Source organism: Aegilops tauschii, chromosome 7 (genome assembly GCF_002575655.3).
Source record: "Aegilops tauschii subsp. strangulata cultivar AL8/78 chromosome 7, Aet v6.0, whole genome shotgun sequence".
In the NCBI taxonomy this organism is placed as follows: Eukaryota; Viridiplantae; Streptophyta; class Magnoliopsida; order Poales; family Poaceae; genus Aegilops; species Aegilops tauschii.
Genome location: NC_053041.3, coordinates 128,546,349 through 128,565,585, shown reverse-complemented (window position 1 = coordinate 128,565,585; position 19,237 = coordinate 128,546,349). Strand labels below are relative to the sequence as shown.

Here is a 19,237-nt window from a genome sequence, read left to right as displayed (position 1 = left end):
ATTTTTCAATTCATGACACTTTTCTCAGATCCACGAATATTTTTTGAACCATGAGCATTTTCTGAATTTATGAACATTTTTTAAATAGGTGAACATTTTTTGAATTTTGTGGATTTTTTCCTATTTCACGAACATTTATTTAATTCTCAAACTTTTCCCCCATTTTGTGACTAGTTTTTAAAATTTACTTTTTTTGAATTCATGAATAAGTTTTTCATTGGCGAAGACTCTTTAAAATTCATGAATATTTTTAAAACGTGGATAGTGGGAAAAAACAAAAGGCAAAAAGAAACCACAACTTGTATAAGGAGCTAGTGATTCGTGGTGTGCGCCAATGGGCTAACCCACCACACATGCTAGCGACCGAGATGTAGGCGATACATATCAGCGCCTACTTATTCATGTGACAAGTGGCACGACATCACGTGACAAGGTCGATCTCGCGTGCGCTTTGTGTTTGACACATGGCGGAAGATGAAGTTGTCGCGCAGGTTTCTTTTTTCCTTTTTTTCCTTTCGTGGTTGGATGTGTTGCACCACTGGGAGTACAACTGCGTCTTCCATAGATGCATATGTGTGTTTCTCGTGGAAGCACATCTTTCATTTTTCCTTTCTTGTGTCGATGTGCTCCACCATGCATGGAGCATGGCTATGCTGCCGGTGGGAGCACAACTGTGTTGTCGGTGGGAGGACACCTCCTTTGTTTTCCCTTTTATGGTTTGGTTGTGCTCTATCACGAAAAGCACACTTGCACTGTCAGTGAGAGAACACTCGTGTTTGCCCGTGGGAATGCAGATGCATTTCTCGCGAGAGCACACCTGCGCTATGCAAGGAGAGAGGACAGAGGCTACACTACTGCCAACCAACCCTGAGAGGAGAAAGTTGTTCGTGCTCACGGCAATGGTGCCGTTGGGCTCATTTTATAGCCAGACACTGGCTTGGCATTCACGAAAGCCGCAGAGGCATGGTGTAGCTTCTCTGACATGCGGGCCCGCTGCCTGCATCCTCTCACTGGCGTGCTGGGCCTTCGTGGTTTAAAATGGACTTCACTCTTCACATGTTCAACTGTTGACGATTAAGAGGGTGCTCAGTGGCATCGTGGTTTTCACCAGGAAAGCCATCATAGATATATTCTGCTCTAGAATTGCCGGCTACAATTCTGTCCCTGCAGTCACAGATATATTCTGCAAGATCTAGCTAGGCTGTTCTAAAATCCGTACGTATCTTTGCAATATGTTTGAACGATTTTGGGCTTTGTGGTTTCCTTTACATATTGAAACTGCACCTGGCTATAACAAGATCATTCAGCACAGATGAATCGTACACCTACAACTTTCAAATGAAAGCCACACTCCCTCCATAATCCATCCATTCACTATTAACCGGAAGACAAATGACATATTTAGTCTCTCCTTGTAGAGTGAACGTCATCTACTGGTTCTAACTCCCAACAGAGTTAACAGAGCATGTACCACCGTCGCAACCAAAAGGTGGCGAACACCAAAGAAATAGGCACCAAACAAATGTCAGAAAAGAGAGCATTCCATATCAAAAGAGTTACGACGACCCTTGTCCACGAGAGCCAACAACATCATCTGTCAACAGTTTGCACACATCTAACAACGTTACTCCTGTCAAAGCCAAAAGGGCAAACACTATTCGGGGACATCAAATGCTGATATACAAAGTGGAAGAAGTTTTCTCAACACAATTGGCAAAACACTCATGTTAGTTCACTCGCATCACTTCTTTGAAAAAAGTATTTTCAGCGAAAGCAGCTCAACGAGGATTGTAGGTCACGACATCGTATTAAGCAGCAGCATTCCTGGCACCACGAGATTGTGCTGACAGGGCCCCTGGAAATTTACATGTGGATCTTCGATTGCAGATACATTTGATTCTCTTTTCCTTGTGAAACTTCCCAGCATGTAAGGAGAGATGGGGAAGCAAAAAGATTTCAACATCTGGTATGTCAAATGATGGTGTGGTCAGGGAGCAATTAGTTGAGGCTACATTCCTGGACCAAAAATAAGAATAGAAAATCAAGTTAAGAACTCAGATAGCACTGCGGAACCTACAAAGAGAGGCCAACGAAATAAAATATGCGGAAGTCAATAAATATGAGATAAAGCAATGGGATATAAATACGTGTAAATGAATACACTGCATATGGACATGCTACAGATCACCTGAAAAATATTCAGCATCACGTAAAGTTATGGAGACTTTTTGCGAATCAAGTACAAATGTTTAATGGCATATATCAAAAGACCTAAGAGGAAAGTTGTGACAAACAGCCTGCCTAACAGAAACGATATCAGCAATTTAGCATTGGAGTTGCAATGTTCTACAACGTGCACTCTTAAGTAGAAAACACAGAACGCTCTTCTGGGTTCTGAAGCTACATGATCCCCACCAATAAGGAACAAGTGAATGCAGCATGACCATGCCAGTTCTCCTTTCGAATCTAACCTCCATTAGCATACGGCCGTGCCCTACAAACTAGCTAAAACTATGATTTGTGTTGTTACATTGTTTATTTGGTTCCCAGTAGCTCAAGCTCTAGCATATCCACATAGCCACCAATGACATCAATTATGCTGAATCTAGTATCACTAACCTTGCAACAGTGCAGCTCCCTTCAGTCGCCTCTGACGGTGCCTCCACACGACCTGGATATGGATTGCTGCAGCGGTCCTCCAGGACGGTGAGTCATACCTGTTCGACATGATCCAAGCATCAGTAAACAAACTAAGATGGGGCCTTGCATCAGCTTCATCAACTGAAAACTTAATGTGTACATATTTCAGCCGACCAGAAACTTGATGATGATACCTGATCGCCGCGATAACGTGGATTTTGCAATAGTGTTGAAAACTCCAGAGTGATTCTTTCCAAATCGGTGAACTGCAGCACAACAGCTTCAACATTTGTTAGGCATCTGATCGTACATATTGCCTTCCAGTGCAGCTTCATCCTCTCCCCATCTGATAGAAATTTGGACGATGTAATATAGAGAAGAATATAAGAAAAGATCAGTCAAACTAAAAAACAAATACAAAGCAATAAGCTAAGGTAAATATCTGCAAACCTGAAGCTTGCTGCTCCAACCACCACATAAGCAGCTCTTCCCCACACACAGCTCCTTCATGTAATGGAGACTTGCTTCCATCTGCTCTGATGCTTCTAGTTTACCCCGCACTACAAAGATGATTTTTTCAACAAGCTGATCCTGAGAAAGAATGTCACTTCCCCTAACATATAACTTATGCTTCAACTTGTCACAGACAGCGTCGCAAAGTCCACAATCCTTCAAAGCGAATAATCGAATCTACAAATAAAGACAGCACGGTTCTCATGATTAATATAGGGAAATTTGGGTTTGTACAATCAAAAGAACCTACATTAGATATATACCATCGAAAGTTTCATCTTTAGATATATACCGTCAAAAGATCGCAACGTTATAGCCATCTACCATTCTGTTTGTTTCTATTACTCTCGTCGCTACTGCACTTTTTTTAATCGATTAAGTATTTTCCAATTTCAGATTTTTCCCTTGTGCAAAAACAACTCAACACGAACCAGGCTTAGGCAGACACACACGCACTGTGAGTGTTTCAGGCATCTCATGGCTAATTTTAGAAACATATTTAGGGGTGATGTGCTGAAGTATATGTGGCCTTGCGCATTGGCATGTACAGAACATAGGTACGATACACTAATGGAGAAAATTGCAACAACTAATCCTAAGGCAATTATTAAGAAGATTCTCCAAAGTGTGTGCAAGGCTGATTATGTGGATGACAACATCTAATAATGCTTCAACAGTTGGATTAAAGATTACAAAGACCTTCCAGTTGTTGATCATATGGATAAGATTAGGAAGAAGATCATTTTTTCCACAAAGGGGATTACACCGGAAGAAGATCATGGAGAAGATTTACACAAGGTAAGAGATGGCCAATAGAATGGAAGGGCTTATCCTGCCAAGTGTGTTACATGAGTTGAACATGAAGAGCCGAGGGCTGCACTATGAAATCCAGAAGAGTGGAGCAATGTCAGCTGAGATTTCAGGAATAACAAAAGAAGGGAAGAATTGGAGAGTAGCGGTTGATATAAATTGTGGATGTGGACATTGGTAGCTTTCTGGAAAACCATGCACTCATGCTATAGCTCTATTTGGAAAAGTTCTTAATATTGAGAAGTTTGTAGATGATTACTATTCAGTAGAGGTTCAAGATGGCTTATCAGTTTAGAGTTACTCCAATGTGTGACAAGACTCAATGGCCAGAATTTGACCCTGGCTTTGAAATGATTCCTCCAAACCTAGAAAGGTCTGCTGGTAAACCAAGGAAGAAAAGACATAATGCTAGTGGAGGCAGGAAAAATATGTCATATCAATGCAAAAGGTGCTTTCAAAAGATGCCATATCTTGCCATACTGTTACTCACACTGAATTAGGGCGGGAGCTTCCTCTACCTCGTCCAAAGAATAATCTCATTTACACATGATAAGCAAGATTCATTTTTTGATAGAAAAGTTCATTTGACTATAGATCTGAGAGGAAGTCAAGTGGTTGTAAAAACATGAATATGTCAAACCTTATTAAGAAATCTGTGAAAATGGTGGCGTATATCTCTCTGGATATCTTCTGGTAAGCTGCCCAAAAGCTCTTCTTCATTCACTCCTCTCATAGCCACCCAACTAAACCTTTCTGCATGTCTAACCCTCCTTCTCAGATCTTCTGGGAGTTGCCTGTGGCTCATGCATTGTTCAATATCATGTCTCCTCAGTTGCATTTCCAATCTCCTATGAGTAAGAAAATAGTCCTATGAATTACTTTCCAGTTGGCAACAAAACCAGTCCATAAGAAGGATGAAGTTGCTGTTCAGCGGCTTACCTTTTTCCAAGTGATTGAAGGAAAATCTGCATGTTACCGACAAGTAACGCAAAAAGGAACAGCCCCAAGGCAATGATACCCTTTGTGAATAGAACTTCCCATACATTATAGGTTGGCACCAGATTACCCGCCAAAGTACTTATTTGCTGAAACCCCCAAAATAACGAATATGTGTAGCGGTTAATAGCAGGTTCTGTGGTTAGCAACACAGATTGTTCATAGATTCCATATTTGAAAAAACCATTTGCAGTATCAAAACAGCTTCGCGACATCGAATCGTTGAACCACCGCTGCCTCTTTACTCTGTCCAGCCCACCAATGCCATACCCACAGTCTATAAACTGAGCACATGATGTTATATTAAGTGCAGAACAAGAATTCTGTAGACAATAATTAACACTCTGCATAAAATGTGAAAAGATACATGTTATCATAACTGACATCTGGGGTAATAATTAAGAGGGTTGGGGAATCAAACTACTAATGACGAAAAACCAAACGAGCACTCGGATTGCAATATTTTCCATTGTGGAGAAATAAATCCCTAAATTGAAGAACATAATAGAGTACAAAAACTCAAAGGCATCCCTAATATCATCAACCAAATAAGATAAGTTGCCAGTCTAAATGCATATGAACAGTGCAAGGTCGTGGTTCTCCTTTTTATACATCAGAAACTTTGGTTAGTATATCTCAAACACCACACCCTGCACCATTTATTTTATGCTAGTTGGGTTGCTAAATCCCCAGGTGACATAAATATAATTGATATATAGTTGGGCAATCTGTTATTATCTTCAAAAATAAGGATGCATTTGAAGCACACATGAATGATATGGTATATGTTTGAGAGACTGGCCTGTAATCCAAAGAGGTACCAAAGCGAACCAACTACATGTCCAGCCAAAATAAATCCATTAGCAGATTGCCCACCAAGTAGTTGCACAAATCTGAAGACACGTGGGGCATACTGAACAAGAATTGTGGCATGCAACAAATTCTTCGCATAGTTTGCACCGGATACCCCAATGTACTTAGGGATAACCCGTCCTATCATCACCTGCATCAGGGAGAAAAGAAAAGGTCAAATGTGGGTAACATATTTCCAACAACATATTAATTTATGTGATTGTAGAAGCTTGTGGTTTTTTATAACTCCAACCACACCAGTTAAAGAAACACATTTGTTTTTGACGTGAATGGCAGGAGCTCTGCCTTTGCATTATAGTAGAAAAGAATTGTTACATATTACACATTACATCCCTGACCAACTAGCCATATCATCTCTGCAAATAAGATCATCAGGCTAGTGTCACTCTAGCGTCTCTCTGAGTGCTGTCCCCTACTCATGGCTAACTTGACCATGTTTACCTCATCAGTAATCGACGCGGCCAACTCTAGCGGACCCATTTCTTTGTGCTCGAAAACCCTTCTGTTCCTCTCCTTGCATAAGTTCCACACTATGTAAGCTGCCAGCGTCATTTCCTCTTTGTTTTGGTCCTTCGAGCCTCTGCCACGTCCGGTGTGCTCCCACCATTCAGATATGGACGTCGCCGTGGCAGCCGCACTGCATAGATCATCTGTTGATCTCCGGAACAAGTCCCAGATCACCTTGGCAAAGGAGCAGTGCAAGGAAAGATGATTCGCTGCTTCCAACTCCTGATCACATAGGCTGCAAAGCGCGTTGTGCGGCCACCCCCGCGCCTGCAATCTGTCAGCCGTCCAATTCCGGTTTTGCAACAGCAGCCATAGGTAGAATCTTACTTTCCCCTCCACCATTCCTCTCCATAGTCGTGATAGCTCTGGTTTATGAATCCGAGTGAAGAATTGTGCCTCGTAGGCAGAGGTACACGAATATACTCCGTTTGTCGTCAGGTTCCATACAACTTTGTCCTTCCTCGGCTCCAGTGTGACCACCTGTACCTTGTCCCATATCTGAAAGAATTTTGTCAACTGCTCCTCACTGTTCATGCTGTGCAGCCCTGTCATCCATTTGCTGTTATGCAACCCCTGTTTGACGGTCAGTTTTTAAACCTTGCCAACTTGAAGAGCTCAGGGGTAGAGACAGAGAATGCCTCGCCATTAAGCCATCTGTCCGTCCAAAAGAATGCCGTGTTTCCATCCCCCAGCTGAATTTTGGTGCAGCTGGCGAAGAGTTGCTTATCCGTGGAATCGCAAGGCGTGTCCGAGCCCTTCCATGGCCTGTCCTCCTCTCCCCATCTAAACCACTCCCAGCGAAGCCTCAATGCCCGGCCAAAGCACTCGATGTTCTTCACCCCAAGGCCACCATATCGCTTTGGAGTGCAAACTTGTCTCCAGTTAACCAAGCTCTTTCCCCCAATGTTTCCATCGTCCGCATCCCAAAGGAAATTCTTCCTAAGTTTGTTCACTTTCTTGATCAGCCACTTGTCCGGCTGGAAAGCCGTTAGGTAATATGTAGCCGTGGCTGTGACCACCGAGTTAATGTACACCAGCCTTCCCATACGGTTCATCATCCTCCCCCTTCTGTTAGATAGTCTTCTAGCAATCTTATCAATCAATGGCTGCAGCTCAACCCTCCTTGGCTTCCGGGTCCCGAGTGGGAGTCCTAGGTACTGACATGGGAAGGCTCCTGGCTCCCCTCCAAAAAAGACGAACAATGACTGCATATCTATGTTTGCACAAGCTATTGGGTAGGCCACTGATTTGGTCACGTTTGTTCTTAATCCAGAGGCATCCCCAAACAGGGTGAGAATGGCCTGTACAGCGTTAAAGTCATCTGCCACCGGGTTGATGAACAAAGCTGCGTCATCGGCGTAGAAACTAGATCGGAAGCGCGCTACCCTCGGTCGTAGCCGCGACAGAATGTTTCTCTGTGTTGCCAACTGAAGCAATCGCTGCAGCGGCTCCATTGCCAAAATGAACAACAATGGTGACAAAGAATCCCCTTGCCTTAAACCACACCGATGATGAAACGGCACTCCAGGCACTCCGTTGAGCAGCACACGTGAAGAGGACGATGAGAGCATCAGTGATATCATATCACGCCACCTCTGTCCAAAGCCCATTGCTTCCATCACCTCCAGAAGAAAAACCCAGCACACCGAATCAAAGGCTTTCGCTATATCCAATTTCAGGAACACCATGGGAGATTTGGCAGTGTGTGCGGCCTTGATCACATTCCGAACGTAGAGGAAATTATCCTGGATGGATCGATCTCGTATGAAGGCGCTCTGGTGGTGACACATTTGTATGTACCAGCTTGTTGGAGTAGATCCTTACTCTCTTCCAATGGGCCAAAGGCCAACACATGTTAACAGTGCATGTTCATGTAGAAGTGTAGGGAAATAAGCAAAGCAGTAACGATATAACAGACCAAACACACAACTAGTACAATATCTAACACAACAACGTTAGAAAAACCGAGTTATATCTGCAATGCTAATTGTAGACGAGTACTTGCAACTCTCAAATTGTAGTGCAGAAGCCTCTGAATACTTTGCGACGCCAACCAGCAGAATATTCTTATTTAAAATAGGCTCAACACCTGGGATCTAACTTATCGGGACTAGCATGAACAACTAAGACTGAAAGAGCTTTCAAGGAAATTGTAAGAGGAAAATTGAAATACAGCATGCGTAACTGAAAGGGTGTTCTGTCCCCCAAGACTACATGCCCTTTATATAGTGTTCAGGACTGCAATGAACTCTAGTGCATACTCTTAACAATCCAACACTCCCCTCAATATGGGCCTGATGCAATCATGCCCATCTTCAGACATATTGCAATAGACTCACTAAGACGCTTCCTTGACTAAAGTCACCTAACCAACAATCAAAGGCACAACCAATACCACCAACAAGGCCTCCACTTTACAAGGCTTGCTTCAGCTGCCATGACTGAAGTAAAATATGAGATTTTTTTTTGAAAGACCCAGTTGCCTGGCTTTTCATTGATTTAGCAGAAGAGAGAGTTAGAAAAATTGTCACTAATCAAAGGAGATTAGCGACTGAAGAAAGACCGGGTTTAAGGAAGAGCACGCAGGCTCTCCCCCTCCCCCTACCCTCTAGGTACAGACTAAGGTTTATTCCTCATGTGATATCCCCAAAGGGGGGCTCTAATTCTTTCGGTCCTGCTAGTCTCCATTGCTCCAACTCTCTTCTGCACGCACTAATCACATCGTCAATGCAAGCCGCCTTCTTCCTGAACGTGCAGCTGTTGCGTTCCTGCCAGATGTGCCATGCAACCAGAGCCACCATGGATTTGGTGGCTCGCCTGTCGGATGGTGATGATGCAGAGACTATTGCAGTGACGGCCTCCATTGTGGTCTTGCACCCGTCCCAGGTGGCTGGGTTCAACGCGCCGCAACCCCTCCATGCCACTGCCCTGGCCCAAATCTGCTGTGACGTGGGGCAGTCCCAAAGAAGGTGTGCCGAGCTCCCCAAGTTTCTGAGGCATAACTAGCAGAAGTAGCCATTTTCCCATCCACGCCGCTGCAGCCGGTCATTGCACCAGAGCCGGTCGTGGTGCAACAGCCACATGAAGAACTTGATTTCCCCGGCGCCCATACCTTCCAGATGAGCTGCTGTAGTGCACCTCTGGGCTGCCCAACGAACTGAGCATCGTAGGTTGATTTGGCGCTGTACTGACCTCCCGCTCGCCAGGAGATCTCATCCTCCGCCTCATCCTGCAGGGTGATGTTGGCCTCGCGGATGCTGCAGCGCAGAGAGACCAGCTGCGGGATGATCTCCATTGCGTTGCCTCTCCGGAGATCGAGGATCCATCTGTCGTCTTGGAGCGCTTCGGCCACCGATCGGTTCTTTCTGGATGAGTTGGCGAACAGCAGAGGGAACCAAAGTTTGAGCGGCTGATCGCCGAGCCAGGTGCAGTTCCAGAACGTGGCCCTCCTTCCATTCCCTATGGCGACTCTAGTTTCAGCGGCGAACAACTCTCTGTCCTTGTCGTCGCACGGCGAGCCCGTGCCAACCCATGGCCTGTCCGGATGCTTCCATGCGAGCCAGAGCCACCGTAGACGGAGTGCGCGCGCAAAACGTTCCATGTCTGGTATGCCAAGTCCACCGCAATCCACCGGCGAGGTTACGAGCTTCCAGTTGACCTTGCACTTCCCGCCTGAGATTTCCTCGTCCTGGGCCCAGAGAAACCGGCGTCTTGCTTTGTCCACCTCTTTGTGGAATTTCTTCGGGGCGTGCAGGACGGCGAGGGCGAAGGCTGGCAGTGCAGAGAGCACGCACCGCACCAGCACCTGCCGGCCTGCTATTGGCATGAGCCGGCCCTTCCAGCCTGCCAGTCCGGTCGATGAGATACTGCAAGTGGACTAGCCTAGTCCTGCTGATGCATACTGGTAGGCCTAAGTATCTAATGGGGAAGCTGACGATGGAGCCGCCAAAACCCTCCAGCACCTGGTTGAGGTCTACGTCTTCGCAACTAATCGGAGCAGCCGATGATTTCTGCGGGTTCATGCGCAGCCCGGATGCGTCGGCGAAGTCGCTGAGGAGCTGCATGAGGAGGTCGATTTCTTGCCGCTCAGGGTTTGCAAAGATCACTGCATCATCGGCGTACAGGGTCGCTCGCAGCCTCACCGTTCTTTCCGGTAGCGGCGCGAGCGCGCCATCTCTTGTAGCTGCTTCCAGTAGTCTGTGCAATGGGTCAATGGTGAGGATGAACAGAATTGGGGACAGGGGGGCGCCTTGCCTGAGCCCACACTGATGCAAAATGCTTGGCCCAGGGTCTCCGTTGAGCATGCAGGAGGACGTTGCAGACGAGAGGAGGAGCGCGACCCAGTCTCCCATCTAGAGGGAAAACCCATTTGCTGCATGAGTTCCAGGAGATATTCCCAGGAGATGGTGTCGAAAGCTTTGGCAATGTCTAACTTGAGCAGAAGCATTGGTTTTCTCTTTTTCTGAAACTTTCTGACGCAGTTCTGGACGTAGAGAAAACTGTCATGGATTCCTTTCTTCCTTTGGAATGCGCTCTGTGCTGGAGAGATCAGTTGGTCCAATACACCTACAAGCCTGATGGACAGCACCTTTGTGATCAACTTAGCCACTGAATGTATCAGGCTGATGGGCCTGAAGTCACCCATTTGAATTGCACCATCCTTTTTGGGCAGCAGCACGATGAGGGCACGGTTCAGCGCGCCAAAATCTCCGTCAGCCAGCTGATAGAAACTTTCAAACACATCCATTACATCCCCCTTGATAGTTGGCCAGCATGCTCTGAAGAAAGTGCTGTTGAAGCCGTCGGGGCCTGGCGCCTTCTCCGACGGGGATGCACAAATCGCTGCATAAACCTCTGCCTCCGAGAAGGGGTTGTCGAGTCCGCCCCCAGCTTGCAGCCTTGGTAGCCCCAGCGCCTCCCAGTTGATCGTGCGAGGCCGATTTCTTTTCTGCCCCAGCAAGGAAGAGAAGTGCTTGTGCACAGCGGCCACCTTGTCAGCGTGGCTAGTCTTGAGGCCGCCTGCCGATTGGATGCACTGAATGAAGTTTCTTCGTCGCCTGGAGGTTTGCTTTGCCTGAAAAAATGCTGTGGAAGCGTCACCCGCCTTCAGCCAAGTGATGCGCGAGGCCTGCCGCCTTCTGACGCGCTCGAGGGCTGCAAGGCCCACAATCTTCAGCTTCAGGGTTTTCCGTAGCCAGAACTCGCTGTGTGTGAGCTGCCTCTTCTCTTGTGCGACATCCAGACGCAGTACAACCTCTGAAGCCAGATGAAACTGCAACTTGGTCTCGCTGAACAGAGTTTTTGCCCAGATCTTCAGGTCAGCCGCGACTCTCTTCAGTTTGATCTTCAGTCTTGTGAAAGGGCAGCTGTGGTTGACCGACCTCTACCAAGCCCTGGCTACCGTCTGCTGGAAGTGCGGGAACCGCGTCCAGAACGTCTCAAACCTAAAGATTGCCTTGCGGTTCGGTGCAGTGGCGTTGGACAGCAGAAGAGGGCAATGATCTGAGCATGTCGTGGACGCGGCCATCAGGATGTAGGAGGGGAACAGGGTTTCCCACTCCAGATTGCAAAACATTTTGTCGATGGCGACGAACGTGGGGTTTTCCCTCTCATTACTCCAAGTAAAGTGTCTGTTCTTGCATTTGATCTCTCGCAGCCCAGCTCGGTCAATGGCTGCTCTGAATCTGCCCATGATCCGCCTGTTTAGGTTGAGGTTGCTCTTGTCCCTCGCCTCATAGATTACATTGAAGTCACCATTGATTAACCAAGGCTCCCCGGCAGGTGGCATGGCTTTGATCAGCTCAGCAAGGAACTCCTCCTTGCGGTTGTCGTCGGTAGGCCCGTAGACGGTGGTAATCCAGAACGTGCTGCTGCTCTGCAGGAGCGTTGCGCGGGCTGTGATGGAGAATTGGCCGATCGCAGTAGTGGTGATGGTGATCTTGGAGGAGTCCCACAGGATCGCGGCTCCGCCTCGCGTGCCGTCCGCCGGCAGGACCGCGGCGGCGTCTAATCGGCTACCTCCTATTTCTTTTACTAACGCCGGTGACCAAAATATGAGATTGGTATACTCACATACCAATATCACCATAGACCACTGCACCATGATCACCACCTCCACCCTAGCCTCTATCAGAATACAATGCTCCAACTCTTACGAACACAACCACTAGTCTGGTCTTCACCTCTCTAGCTCGGCTACCTCTGCCAAGTTCAATCACCTTCCTAGACCTCTCTAATAGTTCCATCTCCTGGACCACCGCAAAGAACTCCATAGCCACCAAGATCACCATCGAGCTTACCAGCGCTGGCACCTCCAAACCTACCACATTCACCACCGTTGATACCGATTTCAATGTCACCAGCATTCCCCCCTCATTACAGGGCTTATCTAGCATGCCCTGAACCTCCCGCATCAAGCCAATTAAACTCTCAACGACCACAGATCACACGGAACAACATACTAACGACTCTAATGTGCATTCTCGTCATTATTTATAGAGTTATAGTGCTTACAATTGTACCAGACTCTTATTAGAATACAAACTGAGGCTCTTATTAGACCCTAATACTAAGTTACTGGCCCTCCAATAGAAACAAAGAATGTTAAGAACTTGAAGAAACAAATTATTTCTGAGGAAAACATGGACAGTGATTTTTCTAAACAAAAATAAGTGTTAGTCACATAATTTTAAAAGGCAACTTACTCATTTCTAATATAAGCAACTTATATTCAAGCGAACAAAACACACAGTACCTGAGGAACTGGAAGCATAACAGATAGGTCGGCTATGAAAGCACCACGAAGATAGCGCATAGCGATTTTCTTAGGCTCGTCAACTAAATCTCCTGCTCCCGCTATTCTTGACTCTGGATCCACATAGGCCATCCTAAACTGCAAAAAAGAACATCTCATGCATGTTGATCCCTATTCTTGTGTCCTTAGAACAAACAAAAGATATTCAAAGTTCTGAAAACAGGAATTTGTTATGACAAAGCAGAGCTTAGAAAGCCAGGATGGGCCCTGACCCCTCCTTCTAAATGGGAATATCAGAATTAAGTATCGCACGTTGGTAGTTATACACAAATAATGATGAATGTTGAATGGGACCTCTTGAGTCAAAGCAGAACAAAAGCAAGCTCAAACGGAATGAGTGTGTATGCTGCAGACTAACGCTACAGCTACTACCAAACAAACAACAGAAGGGCAAAAAAAGCAGCAGATGCTAATCAAAAGAATTGCTTTAGAACTGAAAAGAGATGGTAAATCAAGCAAAACCCAACTAATGTCTAAACATTTGCTTAAACGTGTACATCAAACTTCTGATTTTTTTAGTATAATAACAGGCTGTTTTGCCTTGGTCACTCAAGCTAGCCAACTTTCATTCAATCAGTGTTTTGACTCGCTAACAATATTTTTCTCTCCAAATTTTGCAAGAAACTAAATAGTGCTAAACATGGTAGAACCTTTATATCATGATGCACTGATTGTAACTTTGCAGGCACAATTTACAAGGAAGTGAAGCAACTTCACTCTAAAACTCTGCAAATATGAACATTTTACAGAAAAGGATGACCCCCTCGTGAGAATTCTTGCTACATAGTAGAAGGGAGTCGTGTTGTCTCAAGGAAAGTAAGTTCATATCAAGCTTAATAGAAGGGAATTCCAAAGTTGTACTTACAATAATAACTTTAAAGGAAATATGCGAATTTAATACTCCCTCCGTCCGTAAATACTTGTCATCAAAATGGATGAAAAGGGATGTATCTAGAACTAAAATACATCTAGATACATCCCCTTTTATTCTTTTTGATGACAAGTATTTTCGGACGGAGGGAGTAGTAGCTAATAAGTAAAGAGTAAATTCCAATGTGGACCCTGCATTTGATACAAATGACAGGTTGAACCAGATTTGAAAATGTTCACCACATTGTACCAGATTTGAAAACCAAAATACTGCTTTGAAACTGGTTCAATCTGTCAGTGGGATTTTCGCTGTTAAAAGTGGCAATACTTTTAATTCATAATAAAAAAAAGCTTGTGGAATACTAAACAAACATTTCGAACTTACAAGAGGTGATTATTTCCATGGATTGACACCTATTTATGAAAACCCTTTTTTTCTTAAAATTCAGGGGAGTTGCATAGTCATTTCATAGACAAGGAAGATTAAAAATAGAACGAATTATGTGACAATATTCACCTGAAGAAGCATGTGAAGAGCATAAATGACATCAGTCACAGTTCTTGCAACAATTAATGCTTTCGAATACCGACTGAACACTATGCATTTGTTATCCTGCACCACAAAAATTAAAAATGCACACTTATAGGTAATTTCTGTCAAGGCTATATTGTTCAGAATTTAGAAAGTACAATCTTGATGTACACACAGTAATTTGACCAGAGATCCAATCCAATACAGGGCTTAACAAATTAGATGCTTTAACTTTATGTCTTACAGTGAAAAGAGACATATGGGGAATAAGTTTCTGGCTGTCAAATAGACACAAAGATTTTAAAACTGCATTGTTCCATATATCGAGCACTACAAGAATATGTACAGCTGACATGAACTCTTTTGATTTTAGGTCTGGCACTAGCTCAAAAAGCCCAAATTGCAATAGTCGCATGATCGTAGAAGCAAATACAAATGGATGCCGTGACATCCACATGTTGTCAAAATGCAGCCTCTGAGGAAAGACTTCCTAGGTGCTGCCAAACGCTCAAACATGGACACCATGCAAAATTTGCTAGCCACTTCCAAGCATGGAGGCTGCTTCCAGCCATCCATGAACTACAAAAACGGTTACAGGTGCCCACCTGCCAGTAGGATATGGTTTAGCTTTCGCTTTATTTAAGTTAAATATGGGGTCCATCTTTGAGGAAAATATCATCTAAAAATTGCAGCAAATTTCCATAAAAACTGGCCATCTTGTGGGACCCAACTTAGAGGCTAAGTGGCATCTAAACAATGTGGATGCCCTAGATCCACTGCAGACGTTAACAGAGCTCCAAGCTTGGAGAAAAGGATGTAAGCTTACCTTGTCCATGAAAGGTAGGAAGAAAAACAGAGGGTCAATGAAAATGGCAACCAAGCATGATATTACAAAAAACTGGTTCCATCGACGAACAGCCTTAGCATGTGGGTTTAGAATTGGAATGTATGGAAGGGAAGACCCAATCTTCTTCCACCCATCACCCTGGCCATACACAAAAATATGGTGAGTGGGAGTGCATACAACTAGGAGTGCATAGCCATCCTACTATATACATATTAAAGTATGGTCATAAATAAATTGAAGATACAAAACTGCACGAACAAATTTAAGGAAGAAATAATTGCACTATAGCCCATTCCCCATGAATATGTAGCAGATGTCAGGTTTACAAAATATTTACCTCCAACTATTTACGGTTCATAGGTTTGTGTTCTTAAAAACTAAAAATACACCACCTAGAGCTAATGAACTAAGGAAATGTGTGTACTACAAGTGAACATGTATACCTTCTGTCATTGTAAGTTTCCTTCAGCAAAAAAATAATAATAATAATATATATATATATATATATATATATATATATATATATATATATATATATATAGGGTAACGCTAATCTAAGCGTGAGTGTAGAATAGCTTATTCTACACCCCCTAGTAACGCTATATACAAAATCTAGTAAAACGGTGTACGAAATGTAGTAATTCGGGAAATAATTTTTTTTATTACCCATGTTTGTAATTTACTACATTTTTACGAAAATTACTATAATTTACATAGTGTGTTACTATATTTTGTATTACTATTACTGGGGTGTAGAATAAACTATTCTACACTCACGCTTAGTTTAGCGTTACTATATATATATATAACACGAACAAGTCAACTGAGGCTAGATGCCAAATATTTGGGTAACAGACTATATCAAAACCATCGCCTTATTATGCTCCATATGAAACACTGCAACCCTAGTCTCATCTAAAACAAAAGGAGCTCCCAGCTTATCCCTATCCAAATCATCAAGGATACAAGGTAAAGGAATGTCCAAGCAGATAGATTACTGATCAAGATTGAAAATATCACCTCATTACCGAAAGGAGCTAAACTTCTCTGGAAATGCATTTTGTTCTTAGAGGCAAAAGGGCAATCTACACAATCAGATTCGTCACATTGCCCCAAAGGTCCAGAAATCCTCAAGTGCTCATTCTTTGTAGCATGCCTACCATCAGAATAGACACTTGATGCAATCTCTTCAGGCATGACTGCATTTGCCTGCCTCACCAGCTTTCCTGGGAAAGGTGATGTTACCTTATGTGGCACAAAAGCAACTTGAGTAGGTGTATGAACGATCAGAGGACCAATATTGGATCTCAACAAGTCTTCATATGTGTCAGCTATGACAGGTATACACATTGGTGCAGGGGCGGATCTGGGCCCCAGGCCCTCAGGGCCCAGGCCCGGGGCGTGGTTTTTTTTTAGTTATTACCTAGCCATGTTTTTTGAATGGGCCCGGGGCTTAGCCCAAAACACAACCAGGGCCCAGGCTGTCCATCTTCACAGCGCAGCCCAGCTCGCCCCCGATGCCCAGACCTAGTCACGCCCCGACTCCCCTGCTCGCCTGCGCCCTCCGCCGCTCCCCGCTCGTGATGGCCGCCGGTGACTCCGCCGTTCGCCCGCGGCCCTGCGCCCTCCGCCGCTCGTGACGGCCGCCGGTGCGACCTCCGCCGCTCGTCCACCTGGCCTGCTCCGCTGCTCGCCCCGTCGCCCGTCCTCTGCTCCCCTGCTGCCCTGCTCCGCCGCTCGCGCAGCCCAGCTCACCGCCTCGCCCGCTCTGCTGGTTCCTGCTCTCCGCCACGCGCAGCCCAGCTCGCCGCCTCGCCCGCTCTGCCAGCTCCTGCTCTCTGCTGCCCAGGATTGGTAAGTGGCTGACCATCAGATGCTATAACTTGTTTTCTGAATATTTTTGATCTGCTAGACTGCTATAATGTTGGGATTTGCTACCACAATACCGCTTATGGTCCATTGCTGCTGTCGAACATTTAATTTCACTTGATCAAGACACTGATGTTGGCTTTTCATTTGTCTAAGGTGTTGGCTCTTCTTCCACCGTTGATTAAGTTATGGAAGACACTGATGAAGCAAGCCATTGATTTGGTATTCTTTTTACTGCACGTATTGTTCGTAGCTTTTGTCATCTTTTTTATCAATTTTGTTGTGTCTCTAAGCATTGAGTTTAAATTCTAAATTTTTGGTGCAATTGAGTCATATTTGAGGTAGCTATAGCTAGCTTGATGGATGTTAAGTTTTTCTCTCGCGCCGAAATTTTTTTTTGGGCCCGGGGCTTGCTTCAATCCTGGATCCGCCACTGCATTGGTGCACTTCCCATAGGAAACTTCTGCAGCTCCAAGGTTCTTTGGAGCAAACGGACACCATGTTTCTGATGATTAGACATCTTTTTTTTTTGCTGCAGCCTGCAGGTATAACATTTTCTGTATTAGAGAACTTGGGATTCGTTTGCTCTATTTCAGTGAGTCAATAATCAATTAGAGCAAGTGAAATTTTCTAAAGCTTCTCAGCAGAAGGTGTCAAAATAATGCATGTTGTTGATACTATATCAAAAAAATTGTCATACTCATACAGCTGTGTGCATACGCCATAAGAACGACATGCATACAAACTGAAAAGCCGATGGCACCCACCCAGTATATGAATATAATCCCGGTTCTGACATCCAAACAAGCTCATACCACAAACAAAATCAGCACGAATTTCAACCTTGAAACATCTACATCCAGGATTAAAAGTATTGGCTATTATGGCGTATGTACAAGCATGATAATATCCTACCACCTTAAAACATTTACATCCAGTACATGAATGTAATCCCGCTTCTGACATTCAAACAAGCTCATGCCACAAACAAAATCAGCAAGCGCAGCTACATTTTACACATTAAGAAAAAAATGCTGATGCACTGCACCCACCCCTCTCCCGTTCCTCGACGAAATCACCAATGCTAGAAAACCCCATGGGTAACACGTGCGCCTACATCTGCATGGATGAACACATTGTTGGCCTTGGTCCCGACGTCGACGCAGCGATCCGCTGTTTACTTTCCGGCGGAACAACGGACGACGAACTAGCTACGGCCGATTTCTTTCCGGGCGATACGCTAGTGTAGAACTCACAAGTAGTTCGATTGCTCTGGCTGGCTAGACAACAATCACGTACGAAGTACTAGTTGCCGGGAACACACACGAAACACACGCGGCGACTTGATGGCTACAGGGCCCTGTAGATTTTTATTACTTTGCGATCTGATCCTTACAGGGGGAACCACGTACAGGTATATATAACACTACCTATCTACCTATACACAGCCGACTCGGCCTGGGCTACGAGTCCGTGCCGGACTCAGATGCCTAATCGTGATTATCTCTAACAATCACCCCCCTAAGCACGATGTCCTCACTTCACAGCTTTGACACCGATCCTTCCCCGCATCTCCCTAAACTTCTGCCGTCCCAAAGACTTGGTCAGGATATCTGCAAGCTGGTCGTCGGTGCAAACATAGTTGACTTCAATCTTGCTTTCTTCCACGCACTCCCGTATGTAGTGATACCGTATGTCGATGTGCTTTGTCCTATCATGATGCACTGGATTCTTACATAGGGCAATCGCAGACTTGTTATCAACATTGAGCACCACACTCTCTGCTTCCTTATCTGTGAGGTCACCGAGTAGCCTTCCTAGCCACACCCCTTGACCCGCCGCGGTCGCAGCTGCAATATACTCCGCTTCGCAGGATGATAATGCGACCACCTTTTGCTTTTGTGATAGCCAAGTCACTATGCTCCCGCCCAAGAAATATGCCACTCCCGAGGTACTTTTACGGTCG

General features: G+C 45.0%; 1 long non-coding RNA gene and 1 pseudogene across 1 annotated transcript; one reads left to right on the top strand and one right to left on the bottom strand.

Annotated features, from left to right (window-relative positions):
• Positions 1 to 2,477: 2,477 nt before the first annotated feature.
• On the bottom strand, positions 2,478 to 15,784 carry LOC109736803 (probable cyclic nucleotide-gated ion channel 20, chloroplastic; annotated as a pseudogene).
• A 649-nt stretch (positions 15,785 to 16,433) lies between these two features.
• Positions 16,434 to 17,906, top strand: LOC120969923 (uncharacterized). Its single transcript, XR_005764414.3, has 2 exons — positions 16,434 to 17,256; positions 17,428 to 17,906. It is a non-coding gene; the product is annotated as an uncharacterized lncRNA (long non-coding RNA).
• Positions 17,907 to 19,237: the final 1,331 nt, after the last annotated feature.